This window comes from Cyprinodon tularosa, unplaced genomic scaffold (genome assembly GCF_016077235.1).
Source record: "Cyprinodon tularosa strain WSP-4 unplaced genomic scaffold, ASM1607723v1 ctg631, whole genome shotgun sequence".
NCBI classification, from domain to species: Eukaryota; Metazoa; Chordata; class Actinopteri; order Cyprinodontiformes; family Cyprinodontidae; genus Cyprinodon; species Cyprinodon tularosa.
The window spans coordinates 86,029-100,240 of record NW_024039376.1 but is presented as its reverse complement, the minus strand read 5'-3'; the positions used below and the strand labels follow the sequence as shown (position 1 = coordinate 100,240).

General features: G+C 48.5%; 1 non-coding gene across 1 annotated transcript; it reads right to left on the bottom strand.

The window, feature by feature from the left end:
- Positions 1 to 962: 962 nt before the first annotated feature.
- On the bottom strand, positions 963 to 1,034 carry trnae-cuc. The gene has a single exon. It is a non-coding gene; the product is annotated as a tRNA-Glu (tRNA).
- Between the last annotated feature and the right edge of the window lie 13,178 nt (positions 1,035 to 14,212).

The following is a 14,212-nucleotide window of genomic DNA, read 5'->3' as shown; positions in this document are numbered from 1 at the left end:
CATACTGTATGGCTGTTCTAGACCAAATGTACCAGGGGGCCAGGAGGGGGCCAGCGTGTTTTCATTGGGGCACATAAAAGCCTGAAATACAAAATAGAGCAATGGATTAAAATATATTAAGATAGCTGGTGCAGTGGTTAGAGCGCATGACCCGTGGACGGAGGCCTTTGAATCCGACCTGTCAGCCTACTGTAGAAAAAATGAGCCACTAGTGCCGTAAAAAACAAAAAACCTTCATGAAGTGAAATTTCTATTCAATTAGATTTAATTAGAATTGTATTTGTTATTAGGCCAATATAATTGGCGACCTGTCCAGGGTGTACCCCGCCTCTCCCATTGACAGCTGATGATAGGCACCAGCACCCCTCGCGACCCCAATTGGGACAAGCGTGTCAGATAATGGATGGATGGATTAGGACAATATACATTCATAATTTATGAATTTTACAGATTTTGACTTCATTTAAGTAAAAAAAAATGACTTGAATTTGAGTTTTTTTCTTCTTGTTTTTAAAAAAAAAACTTTAGAAAATGTAAACTGGGATCCTATCTCAATACCACTGAAGCCATCACCTTATTGTTTTTAAATAATTAGTAAAACAATTTGTAAAGAAAAATAAATGAATTAGATAAAGAGGACCTATCAATAACCATAACTGTTCCAGCGCATATCATCATTAGAATTTCTTTGAGTATTATGTCTTCAGTACAGGGGCCATAACAGGACAGGACATGATCTACAGGGGCACTGGCCCCCGTTGGCCCCTGTCTATAACCGCCCATGGCCATATGCTTCAAAAAATACCAAAAAATAAGTAACAAAATAGTTTTTTTGTAAATGATTAAATGAAAAAGGTCGGTGAAGTATTTAAAAGTATATTTTCATTCAAAATAAGCGGGTATTTCCTATTGTCTGACCTGAAATGCTCCAATGAGAAAACCGTAACCGCCCAAAAGATATGTTCCCTGACCGGGAATCGAACCCGGGCCGCGGCGGTGAGAGCGCCGAATCCTAACCACTAGACCACCAGGGATGTGCGCAAACGATCACCAGACCTCTCAACTTTATCTGTTCCCGACAATGAGCCACGGAGCTGATGTTTAGTACCAAAGTTCAGAACTTTGGTTCCAGCTCTTTAGATTATTTCCATGTGATAAAAATTCCAAGATTATTGCTGTCCTCACGGCTGCCATTTTCTTTACTTTCACTTTCACTGACTTTCATTTAACTGAGAAGCAGAAAGCCTTTATCTGGGTCCCAGATGTTTCCTGTCCTGTAACTCAGAGATGAAACACTGAACCAACATTAAATCAATTTCAAAATATTCATGTTATTGTTATCTATAATGTTTGAACACAGATTATATAAAGAAGTAAACGCAGAAATGGAACATCTTCTCATCACTGCAGCTCCCCCTGCTGGATGCCAGGACGCATAACAGAAGGGAAACCACCCATAACTTTAAGGTTTTTGTTTTTATGTATTTTAAAGTTTTTAGAAATTATTTATTGGTTAAATTATAATGAAAAGAATCACAATAAACACAATCCGTTCTTTTATTGTAACTTTGGATTTATTTATTTTTTATAACTCTCCATCTTCTGAGATGTAAACTGGTACATTAGTGTTTATTTTAACATAAATTTATGAAAGTGAAAAACACTTTACACCTTAGTTACAAATACATAAGATATAAATATTAAAAAGCTTAAGTATTACACAGTTTTAGTGCCTATATCAATGTAAATATAATGTGTTTTTTTCCCTCCTTATTGTTTTTTTGTTTTGTTTTTTCTTCTCTTTTGCTCATTTTATATGGCCATTTGGACATTTCACTGACGTTGTAAATATGTATATAATTTTCCTCACTATAAATACAAGGCACTCACAACTGCAAACTTCTAGTCTCTGTCTGCTCTTTCATGAGTCATATCTATCTTCTGGGAACTAACCTATTGACGTTATTGGTTATGATCCGTTTGCATTAATTTGAAATATTGTTGCTTTTTTACAGATGTGGTACAACTACGTTTGTTTAACTTCCGTTATTTGTAGTTCTATCCTGGTAGGCTGTTGCAAGAATTTGGCAGCGAGCTCCAACTCGGGTGGCTCATCCCCTTAGATATATAGAGAGTAGACTTCTTTCACACGCACAAGCAGTTACAAAACATGAGAAAAACGTCTGTTGGTTTCATAGAATCCTCCTTTATTATTTAGCAGTTAAACATTTAATCATACATTGAACCAACACAGACGTGATATGTCCTCTTTTTTCAAAAATGTTCGATGCAAACGCACATCTATATTAGCATTATGACAAACGCTGATACAAGTTGATTTACCGTATGAACAACTTAGAGAAAATCTAAAGTAAGTTGTGGTCATTTGTCCAGAAACTGATTCATTCCCTGTTTAATAATATCAGTGTAATTTTAATAATCCTTTGTTTAGATTCTAGATTTTCTCCGCAGGTTCTTAGTTTTATTCCACATTATGTGTTTCTGTTGGACAAAACAAAGGCAGGTAGAAAAATGGACCAATTAAGTATGAATAATTCAAATAAATCTTTTTAAAATCAGTTGACAATTAAACTTAGACACTGATGGACAGAGTCACAGTGATGGACACAGAGACACTGATGGACAGATAGACACTGATGGAGAGAGACACTGGTGGACAAAGAGACAATGGTGGACAGAGAGACACTGGTGGATAGAGACACTGGTGGATAGAGACACTGGTGGACAGAGGGACACTGATATACAGAGACACCGATGGACACAGAGACGATGATGGAGAGAGACACTGGTGGACAGAAGGACATTGATGGACACAGAGACACTGATGGACATAGGGACAGTGATGGACACAGAGACACTGATGGACACAGAGACACTGGTGGATAGAGAGACACTGATGGACAGAGAGACACTGGTGGATAGAGACACTGGTGGACAGAGAGACACTGATGGACAGAGACACTGGTGGACAGAGAGACACTGATGGACAGAGACACTGGTGGACAGAGAGACAATGGTTGACAGAGAGACACTGATGGACAGAGAGACACTGGTGGATAGAGACACTGGTGGACAGAGAGACACTGATGGACAGAGACACTGGTGGACCGAGAGACAATGGTTGACAGAGAGACACTGATGGACAGAGAGACACTGGTGGATAGAGACACTGGTGGACAGAGAGACACTGATGGACAGAGACACTGGTCGATAGAGAGACACTGATGGACAGAGAGACACTGATGGACAGAGAGACACTGGTGGATAGAGACACTGGTGGACAGAGAGACACTGATGGACAGAGAGACAATGATGGACAGAAAGACACTAGTGGAGAGAGACACTGGTGGAAAGAGAGACAATGGTGGACAGAGAGACACTGATGGACAGAGACACTGGTCGATAGAGAGACACTGATGGACAGAGAGACACTGATGGACAGAGACACTGGTGGATAGAGAGACAATGATGGACAGAAAGACACTGATGGACAGAGACACTGGTGGAAAGAGAGACAATGGTGGACAGAGAGACACTGATGGACAGAGAGACACTGGTGGATAGAGACAATGGTGGACAGGGAGACATTGATGGAGAGAGACAATGACGGACAGAAGGACACTGATGGACACAGAGACACTGATGGACAGAGGGACAGTGATGGACACAGAGACACTGATGGACACAGAGACACTGATGGAGAGAAAGACACTGATGGAGAGAGACACTGGTGGACAAAGAGACAATGGTAGAGAGAGACACTGGTGGATAGAGACACTGGTGGACAGAGAGATACTGCTGGATAGAGACACTGATGGACAGAGAGACAATTGAGAGACACTGGTGGACAGAGAAACAATGGTGGAAAGAGAGACAATAATGGACAGATAGACACTGGTGGATAGAGATACACTGATGAACAGAGACACTGGTGGATAGAGAGACACTGATGGACAGAGTGACACTTATGGACAGAGACACTGGTGGATAGAGAGACAATGATGGACAGAAAGACATTAATGGAGAGAGACACTGGTGGACAGAGAGACACTCATGGACAGAGTCACTGGTGGATAGAGACAATGGTTGACAGAGAGACACTGATGGACAGAGAGACAATGGTTGACAGAGAGACACTGATGGACAGAGAGACACTGATGGACAGAGAGACACTGGTGTATAGAGACACACTGATGGACAGAGAGACAATGGTGGACAGAAAGACACCGATGGACAGAGGGACACTGATGGACAGAGACACCGATGGAGACAGAGACACTGATGGACGAAAGACACTAATGGAGAGAGACACTGATGGACAGAGAAACAATGATGGAAAGAGAGACAATGGTGGACAGAGAGAAATTGATGGAGAGAGACAACGATGGACAGAAGGACACTGATGGACACAGAGACACTGATGGACAGAGGGACAGTGATGGACACAGAGACACTGATGGACACAGAGACACTGATGGAGAGAGACAATGAAGGATAGAGACACTGGTGGACAAAGAGACAGTTGTTGACAGAGAGACACTGATGGAGAGAGACACTGATGGATAGAGACAATGAAGGATAGAGACACTGGTGGACAAAGAGACAGTTGTTGACAGAGAGACACTGATGGACAGAGAGACAATGGTTGACAGAGAGACACTGGTGGACAGAGAGACACTGATGGACAGAGACACTGGTGGACAGAGAGACACTGATGGACAGAGAGACACTGATGGACAGAGACACTGATGGACAGAGACACTGGTGGACAGAGAGACACTGGTGGATAAAGACACTGGTGGACAGAGAGACACTGGTGAATAGAGAGACACTGATGGACAGAGAGACAATGGTGGACAGAAAGACACTGATAGACAGAGAGACACTGGTGGATAAAGACATTGGTGGACAGAGAGACACTGGTGAATAGAGAGACACTGATGGACAGAGAGACAATGGTGGACAGAAAGACATTGATGGACAGAAGGACACTGATGGACAGAGACACCGGTGGACACAGAGACACTGATGGACAGAGAAACAATGGTGGAAAGGGAGACACTGATGGACAGAGAAACAATGGTGGAAAGGGAGACACTGATGGATAGAGACACTGGTGGATAGAGAGACACTGATGGACTCAGAGACATTGATGGATAAAAAGACACAAATGGAGAGAGACACTGGTGGACAGAGAGACAATGTTGGACAGAGAGACACTGACGGACAGAGACTGGTGGACAGAAGGCATGAAAAAGCATGAAATAAAAAACAGGGCAAGGCATTTACATTTATTAAGATAGCTGCATGAAGTGCAATTTCTATTCAATTAGGTTTAATTAAGATTCTATGCCTTATTAAGTCATTATGCATTCAAAATTTTGAAATTTCCTTTTTTGTTTTATTTGATTAACAAAATGAAGTCATAAGATTAAAATCATAATGTTAGGTTCACGAGTTCAAAGAACTGTAACATAGAACATCCAGCCAACTTTACTCCTCTGTCAGAATGTCCAGGCCTATGGAGGAAACATTTAGGGCCTGATTGGAGCCGTTCTGGGGGAAAGCTGAGGTCCAGTAAATGAACCAATCTAGAAAGAAATCTGTAACTTTCATTCAGATGCAGAAGTGCCAGTAAAGACAAAAGGGTCATTTTGATGACTTCCTTCTGCATGACACACACAGCTGACCTCCAAAAATACAATATTTCTTCACTGTAATCTGTGTGATGCATACTAATCCTCACCTGCACACTTTATGGGTTTTATAACTGAACGCTTCATTCGTTCACTACGTTTGTGTAACTTCTGTTATTTGTAGTTCTATCCTGGTAGGCTGTGCATCATTGTGTCTGTCCTGTAATGACATCCATAAGGCGGAAAGCTGTCTGCATACAGCACACCAGTCTGGAGCTCCTTCCTACCCTGGATAATGTTCTCACTGTTGACTCCATGAAATGTGAAGGTGGAGGAGTTAGGAGACATGACTGCAGCATATAATGCATTGCAACATTTCCTTCCCTTTCAGTAATATGTAAAGTCCGTTGGAATTTGGAGACTGAGACACAGCAGACTGAGAGGAACAAAGAGACCTTTTATTAAAACACTAGAATTTGTCAGCAAGCTCCAACTCGGGTGACTCATCCCCTAGATATATAGAGAGTAGAGTCCTTTCACACGCACGAGCAGTTACAAAACATGAGAAAAGTCTTTTGGTTTCATTGGTTTCCACAAAACTGACGTCTTGAGCTGTTTTTCTCTCAGTTCCTAGTAACCGCTTGACCGCTAACTACACTAGTTCGCTTCCCATTGGCAGTGCCTATTTCAAACTGACAGTTTTCTGCAGGGTCAGCTTATTCATCCTTGTGACTGCTTACATAAAAAGAAAGACATAAGTTGAAAACAGAATTTTTACTTCCATTCCATCCATTTTCCATCACACTTAACCCTGCTGGGGTTGTGAGGGGGGCTATTGCTTTACAAACACATATTAATAATTTCAACACACAGCAATGCTAAACTCTGACTGCAGGTCTACATCAGGGAAACAGACTGATTAGATTTTTAATTCTGTCCAGTCACACCAGTCATGAGGTTTTCCACCCATAAAATACAGAATCCTCCTTTATGTTATGATTCCTATTTCTTGTTACTCTGAGTTTTCTGTTATCAGTTGTTTTGTTTTTATTTTCCATTATCTTCAAGCATTCTTTAGTTACTCTCTGTTGCCCCCTTGTGATTGTTTTCTTTTCCCTTGGATTCCCTCTTGCCAGTTCCACCCACACCTGCTCCCCATTCAGCTCGTTAGTCCTTCCTTTGTTTGGTTTTCCTTAAATACTCCACCTCTGCAGTCACTCAGGGCTGGTTCCTTCTTGTTGCTCTGTTGTCTACTCTGCTCGTCTCTCCCCGGCTCCTCAGACTCGTCTTTACCCTGTTGTCTCCATGATTTTGGTATGTTTTATATTTTGAGTTGGATTTCTGGATTTCTGCCTCTGCTGCCTTTTGGTCTACAATTAAACCTTTCAGAACACATCCCTGCTTCAGTTGTCTCTGCATCTGGGTCCTCAAAGCAGCCTCACCACCCATACCTGACAGAAGGAACCAGCCAACATGGACCCAGCAGAGTCAAACTTGGCAGGAAGCATGACACACTTCCTGGAGAACTGTCGGTTCGCTCTGGACAGGATTGCCACTCTCAGCCCTCCCTGGAGACGGGTATGTGCTGCAGCCGACCTTAAAGGGATTTTAACCCCCCAAACAACTCTCCTGTCATCCCTAGGGTTTCTGGACATTTTAGAAGAGGTGGAGTGGAACCACAAGGCTGCTTTAGCTCAGCTTTTTAATAAACCTCCACCACCTCAACCTCAATCACCTGCAGCGGCTGTCTGCTCAACCTCTCCATTAGTTCCTTCCACTTCTCCCTCTGCTTCTACAGACTCTCCTCTGCCAACTGCTCCCTCCAGGCGTAAGCGTCGCCGGGGGAAGAAGTTCACCCCCTCTCCGGCGGGTCAGCCTGACGCCCCCACTCCCTCTCCGGCGGGTCAGCCTGACGCCCCCACCCCCTCTCCGGCGGGTCAGCCTGACGCCCCCACCCCCTCTCCGGCGGGTCAGCCTGACGCCCCCACTCCCTCTCCGGCGGGTCAGCCTGACGCCCCCACTCCCTCTCCGGCGGGTCAGCCTGACGCCCCCACTCCCTCTCCGGCGGGTCAGCCTGACGCCCCCACTCCCTCTCCGGCGGGTCAGCCTGACGCCCCCACTCCCTCTCCGGCGGGTCAGCCTGACGCCCCCACTCCCTCTCCGGCGGGTCAGCCTGACGCCCCCACTCCCTCTCCGGCGGGTCAGCCTGACGCCCCCACTCCCTCTCCGGCGGGTCAGCCTGACGCCCCCACTCCCTCTCCGGCGGGTCAGCCTGACGCCCCCACTCCCTCTCCGGCGGGTCAGCCTGACGCCCCCACTCCCTCTCCGGCGGGTCAGCCTGACGCCTCCACTCCCTCTCCGGCGGGTCAGCCTGACGCCTCCACTCCCTCTCCGGCGGGTCAGCCTGACGCCTCCACTCCCTTTGGTCAGCCAGCTGCTAGCCTTAGCTTCCCCCATAACCAGGTCAGTGTCTCCCTTAGTCTCAGTTGTCACCTCTATGACAAACAGCTAGTCCCATCTTCAAAAAGACTCAAACCAGGTCCACGTATTACACCCCCTGCAGTTAGAGCTCCCCATATTAAGGAGTCTCAGTTAAGGCACTACTTTTATGGGGAGAGGGAAGATCTTTTTCCTTTCCTGCCACCTCCTTCAGTTCCTAGCCAGCCAGATCTCCTAGCTCCAGTCCCCCTTAGCGGTCCCATTACCCTAGCTCCAGTCCCCCTTAGCGGTCCTGTTTCCCTAGCTCCAGCTTCCCCAGTGCCTGAGCCCATTAGCGGGGCGGCTTCCCCAGTGCCTGAGCCCATTAGCGGGGCGGCTTCCCCAGTGCCTGAGCCCATTAGCGGGGCGGCTTCCCCAGTGCCTGAGCCCATTAGCGGGGCGGCTTCCCCAGTGCCTGAGCCCATTAGCGGGGCGGCTTCCCCAGTGCCTGAGCCCATTAGCGGGGCGGCGTCCCCTGTGCCTGAGACTCCTGAGCCCATTAGCGGGGCGGCGTCCCCTGTGCCTGAGACTCCTGAGCCCATTAGCGGGCCGTTTAGCCTAGCGCCTGAGACTCCTGTGGCCATTAGCGGGCCGTCTAGCCTAGCGCCTGGGACCCCTGATCCTGCTCAGAGTCATCCTGATATCCCTGAGCACACAAGTAAAAGGCTCTCTAAATTAAAGCTCAGCGGGCGCTCCAAGCCTCCACGGCCCCTCAGCGGGCGCTCCAAGCCTCCTCTGAGGCTGTTCCAGTGCCGCAGTCGGCAGCCCCCTCTGAGGCTGTTCCTGTGCCGCAGTCGGTGTCCCCCAAGGTTCCTGCAGCTGCGTCTGAGACGGCGTCCCCCAGGGTTCCTGCAGCTGCGTCTGAGACGGCGTCCCCCGAGGTTCCTGCAGCTGCGTCTGAGACGGCGTCCCCCGAGGTTCCTGCAGCTGCGTCTGAGACGGCGTCCCCCGAGGTTCCTGCAGCTGCGTCTGAGACGGCGTCCCCCGAGGTTCCTGCAGCTGCGTCTGAGACGGCGTCCCCCGAGGTTCCTGCAGCTGCGTCTGAGACGGCGTCCCCCGAGGTTCCTGCAGCTGCGTCTGAGACGGCGTCCCCCGAGGTTCCTGCGTCTGAGACGGCGTCCCCCGAGGTTCCTGCGTCTGAGACGGCGTCCCCCGAGGTTCCTGCGTCTGAGACGGCGTCCCCCGAGGTTCCTGCGTCTGAGACGGCGTCCCCCGAGGTTCCTGCGTCTGAGACGGCGTCCCCCAAGGTTCCTGCGTCTGAGACGGCGTCCCCCAAGGTTCCTGCGTCTGAGACGGCGTCCCCCAAGGTTCCTGCGTCTGAGACGGCGTCCCCCAAGGTTCCTGCGTCTGAGACGGCGTCCCCCAAGGTTCCTGCGTCTGAGACGGCGTCCCCCAAGGTTCCTGCGTCTGAGACGGCGTCCCCCAAGGTTCCTGCGTCTGAGACGGCGTCCCCCAAGGTTCCTGCGTCTGAGACGGCGTCCCCCAAGGTTCCTGCGTCTGAGACGGCGTCCCCCAAGGTTCCTGCGTCTGAGACGGCGTCCCCCAAGGTTCCTGCGTCTGAGACGGCGTCCCCCAAGGTTCCTGCGTCTGAGACGGCGTCGGCCTCCTCCTTCGTCAGAGACTGCGAGGCCGTTGCCGGCCTCCTGAGACTCTGTCTCCTCGCCTCCGGCCCCACGGCCGGCCTCCTGAGACTCTGTCTCCTCGCCTCCGGCCCCACGGCCGGCCTCCAGAGACTCTGTCTCCTCGCCTCCGGCCCCACGGCCGGCCTCCAGAGACTCTGTCTCCTCGCCTCCGGCCCCACGGCCGGCCTCCAGAGACTCTGTCTCCTCGCCTCCGGCCCCACGGCCGGCCTCCAGAGACTCTGTCTCCTCGCCTCCGGCCCCACGGCCGGCCTCCAGAGACTCTGTCTCCTCGCCTCCGGCCCCACGGCCGGCCTCCAGAGACTCTGTCTCCTCGCCTCCGGCCCCACGGCCGGCCTCCAGAGACTCTGTCTCCTCGCCTCCGGCCCCACGGCCGGCCTCCAGAGACTTTAGGTTGCCCTCGCCCACCCTTTGTGGGTTGTTTTGTGTTTCTTGCCCTCCTTCCTGGTTTTCCCCCTCCGCCCACCCTTTGTGGGTTGTTTTGTGTTTCTTGCCCTCCTTCCTGGTTTTCCCCCTCCGCCCACCCTTTGTGGGTTGTTTTGTGTTTCTTGCCCTCCTTCCTGGTTTTCCCCCTCCGCCCACCCTTTGTGGGTTGTTTTGTGTTTCTTGCCCTCCTTCCTGGTTTTCCCCCTCCGCCCACCCTTTGTGGGTTGTTTTGTGTTTCTTGCCCTCCTTCCTGGTTTTCCCCCTCCGCCCACCCTTTGTGGGTTGTTTTGTGTTTCTTGCCCTCCTTCCTGGTTTTCCCCCTCCGCCCACCCTTTGTGGGTTGTTTTGTGTTTCTTGCCCTCCTTCCTGGTTTTCCCCCTCCGCCCACCCTTTGTGGGTTGTTTTGTGTTTCTTGCCCTCCTTCCTGGTTTTCCCCCTCCGCCCACCCTTTGTGGGTTGTTTTGTGTTTCTTGCCCTCCTTCCTGGTTTTCCCCCTCCGCCCACCCTTTGTGGGTTGTTTTGTGTTTCTTGCCCTCCTTCCTGGTTTTCCCCCTCCGCCCACCCTTTGTGGGTTGTTTTGTGTTTCTTGCCCTCCTTCCTGGTTTTCCCCCTCCGCCCACCCTTTGTGGGTTGTTTTGTGTTTCTTGCCCTCCTTCCTGGTTTTCCCCCTCCGCCCACCCTTTGTGGGTTGTTTTGTGTTTCTTGCCCTCCTTCCTGGTTTTCCCCCTCCGCCCACCCTTTGTGGGTTGTTTTGTGTTTCTTGCCCTCCTTCCTGGTTTTCCCCCTCCGCCCACCCTTTGTGGGTTGTTTTGTGTTTCTTGCCCTCCTTCCTGGTTTTCCCCCTCCGCCCACCCTTTGTGGGTTGTTTTGTGTTTCTTGCCCTCCTTCCTGGTTTTCCCCCTCCGCCCACCCTTTGTGGGTTGTTTTGTGTTTCTTGCCCTCCTTCCTGGTTTTCCCCCTCCGCCCACCCTGGGTGGGTTGTTTTGTGTTTCTTGCCCTCCTTCCTGGTTTTCCCCCTCCGCCCACCCTGGGTGGGTTGTTTTGTGTTTCTTGCCCTCCTTCCTGGTTTTCCCCCTCCGCCCACCCTGGGTGGGTTGTTTTGTGTTTGGGCTCCGAGAGCGTCTGGTATCCGCCCTTGAGGGGGGGGGGTACTGTTATGATTCCTATTTCTTGTTACTCTGAGTTTTCTGTTATCAGTTGTTTTGTTTTTATTTTCCATTATCTTCAAGCATTCTTTAGTTACTCTCTGTTGCCCCCTTGTGATTGTTTTCTTTTCCCTTGGATTCCCTCTTGCCAGTTCCACCCACACCTGCTCCCCATTCAGCTCGTTAGTCCTTCCTTTGTTTGGTTTTCCTTAAATACTCCACCTCTGCAGTCACTCAGGGCTGGTTCCTTCTTGTTGCTCTGTTGTCTACTCTGCTCGTCTCTCCCCGGCTCCTCAGACTCGTCTTTACCCTGTTGTCTCCATGATTTTGGTATGTTTTATATTTTGAGTTGGATTTCTAGATTTCTGCCTCTGCTGCCTTTTGGTCTACAATTAAACCTTTCAGAACACATCCCTGCTTCAGTTGTCTCTGCATCTGGGTCCTCAAAGCAACCTCACCACCCATACATGACACTTTATTATTTAGCAGTTAAACATTTAATCCTCTATTGAACCAATAAGAGAGGTTATTTGTCCTGTTTTCTTCAAAAATGTTTGATGCAAACTCACATCTTTATTAGCATTATGACAAACACTCGGGCAAGTTGATTTACCGTATGAGCAACTTAGAGAAAATCTAAAGTAATTTGTCCAGAAACTGATTCATTCCCTGTTTAATAATATCAGTGTAATTTTAATAATCCTTTGGTTAGATTCTAGATTTTATCTGCAGGTTCTTAGATTTATTCCACATTATGTGTTTCTGTTAATCACAACAAAGGCAGGTAGAAAAATGGACTGATTAGGTATGAATAATTCCAATAAATCTTTATCAAATCAGTTGACAATTAAACTTAGACTGCAAAATAGAAAAGAAATGACTCAATTCAAAAACTAGATAAAAGAAACTTTTGTTTTAAAAATAAAAATTTTTTTTTTTTTTGCTCCAACATGTTTTTCTGTCACACATTGAATCACAGGAAATGAGACAAATGAGCTGCAGATGAGCTGCAGGAAAATAATTAATCAAAGACGGATCGGTGAATCGATCAGGCTGATTCTTCAGGGTTAGGTCTGACGTCCTCCGTTGGTTCTAGACTGAACCAGTTTCTGTGAGGAGACAGAAACATCAGAACGTGGTTAAAAAAAAGGCAGAAAGACACTGATGGACAGAGAAACACTGGAGAGAGAAGCTGATGGAGAGAGACACTGATGGACAGAGAGACACTGATGGAGAGAGACACTGATGGACAGAGAGACACTGATGGACAGAGAGACACTGATGGAGAGAGACACTGATGGACAGAGAGACACTGATGGACAGAGAGACACTGATGGAGAGAGACACTGATGGAAAGAGACACTGATGGAGAGAGACACTGATGGACAGAGAGACACTGATGGAGAGAGACACTGATGGACAGAGAGACACTGATGGAGAGAGACACTGATGGAGAGAGACACTGATGGACAGAGAGACACTGATGGACAGAGACACTGATGGACAGAGAGACACTGATGGACAGAGAGACACTGATGGAGAGAGACACTGATGGACAGAGAGACACTGATGGAGAGAGACACTGATGGACAGAGAGACACTGATGGAGAGAGACACTGATGGAGAGAGACACTGATGGACAGAGAGACACTGATGGAGAGAGACACTGATGGACAGAGAGACACTGATGGACAGAGAGACACTGATGGAGAGAGAAGCTGATGGACAGAGACATTAATGGGGAGAGACACTGATGGAGAGAGACACTGATGGACAGAGAGACACTGATGGAGAGAGAAGCTGATGGAGAGAGACACTGATGGACAGAGAGACACTGATGGAGAGAGACACTGATGGACAGAGAGACACTGATGGAGAGAGACACTGATGGACAGAGAGACACTGATGGAGAGAGAAGCTGATGGACAGAGACATTAATGGGGAGAGACACTGATGGACAGAGAGACACTGATGGAGAGAGAAGCTGATGAGAGAGACATTAATGGATAGAGACACTGGTGGATACAAAGACACTGATGGACAAAGAGACACTGATAAATAGAGAGACAGTGATGGACAGAGACACTGATGGAAAGAGAAACTAATGGAGAGAGACACTAATGGCCAGAGAGACACTGATGGATAGAGACACTGGTGGACAGAGAGACACAAATGGAGAGAGACACTGGTGGACAGAGAGACAATGGTGGACAGAGAGGCAATGGTGGACAGAGAGACACTGATGGACAGAGACACTGGTGGACAGAGACACTGATGGACAAAGAGACACTGATAAATAGAGAGACAGTGATGGACAGAGACACTGATGGAGAGAGAAACTAATGGCCAGAGAGACACTGATGGATAGAGACACTGGTGGACAGAGAGACACAAATGGAGAGAGACACTGGTGGACACAGAGACATTGATGGACAGAGAGACATTATGGAGAGAGACGCTGGTGGACAGATAGACAATGGTGGGCAGAGACAATATCACTTGCGTAAAAAAAAGCCCCTTGTATAGTCTAAAATCTAGGACAATTTATCTGACTCGTGGGCATCAACTATCTATATCAGGGAGAATTCCGGAACTTCCGGGAGACTAGGGATGTCTGATGTTAGCAGCAAGCCACCGGGCTAGCTTGAGCTTCACAGTCCCCCCTCCTCACCCACGCTCTCTCCATTCATCTCCTGGTCGCAATCTTTACTCACTGTAGCAGCGATGTCCACCTCGCCCTCTTCGGTTCTTCGAAAGAAGCAGCCCTTATTTATATTTGCTTTTTCTTTTCTGGAATACCCTTAAGTACCTCTTTTTGGTATCCATCGTCGCTAACATATACATGTTATATATATACAGGTGCTGG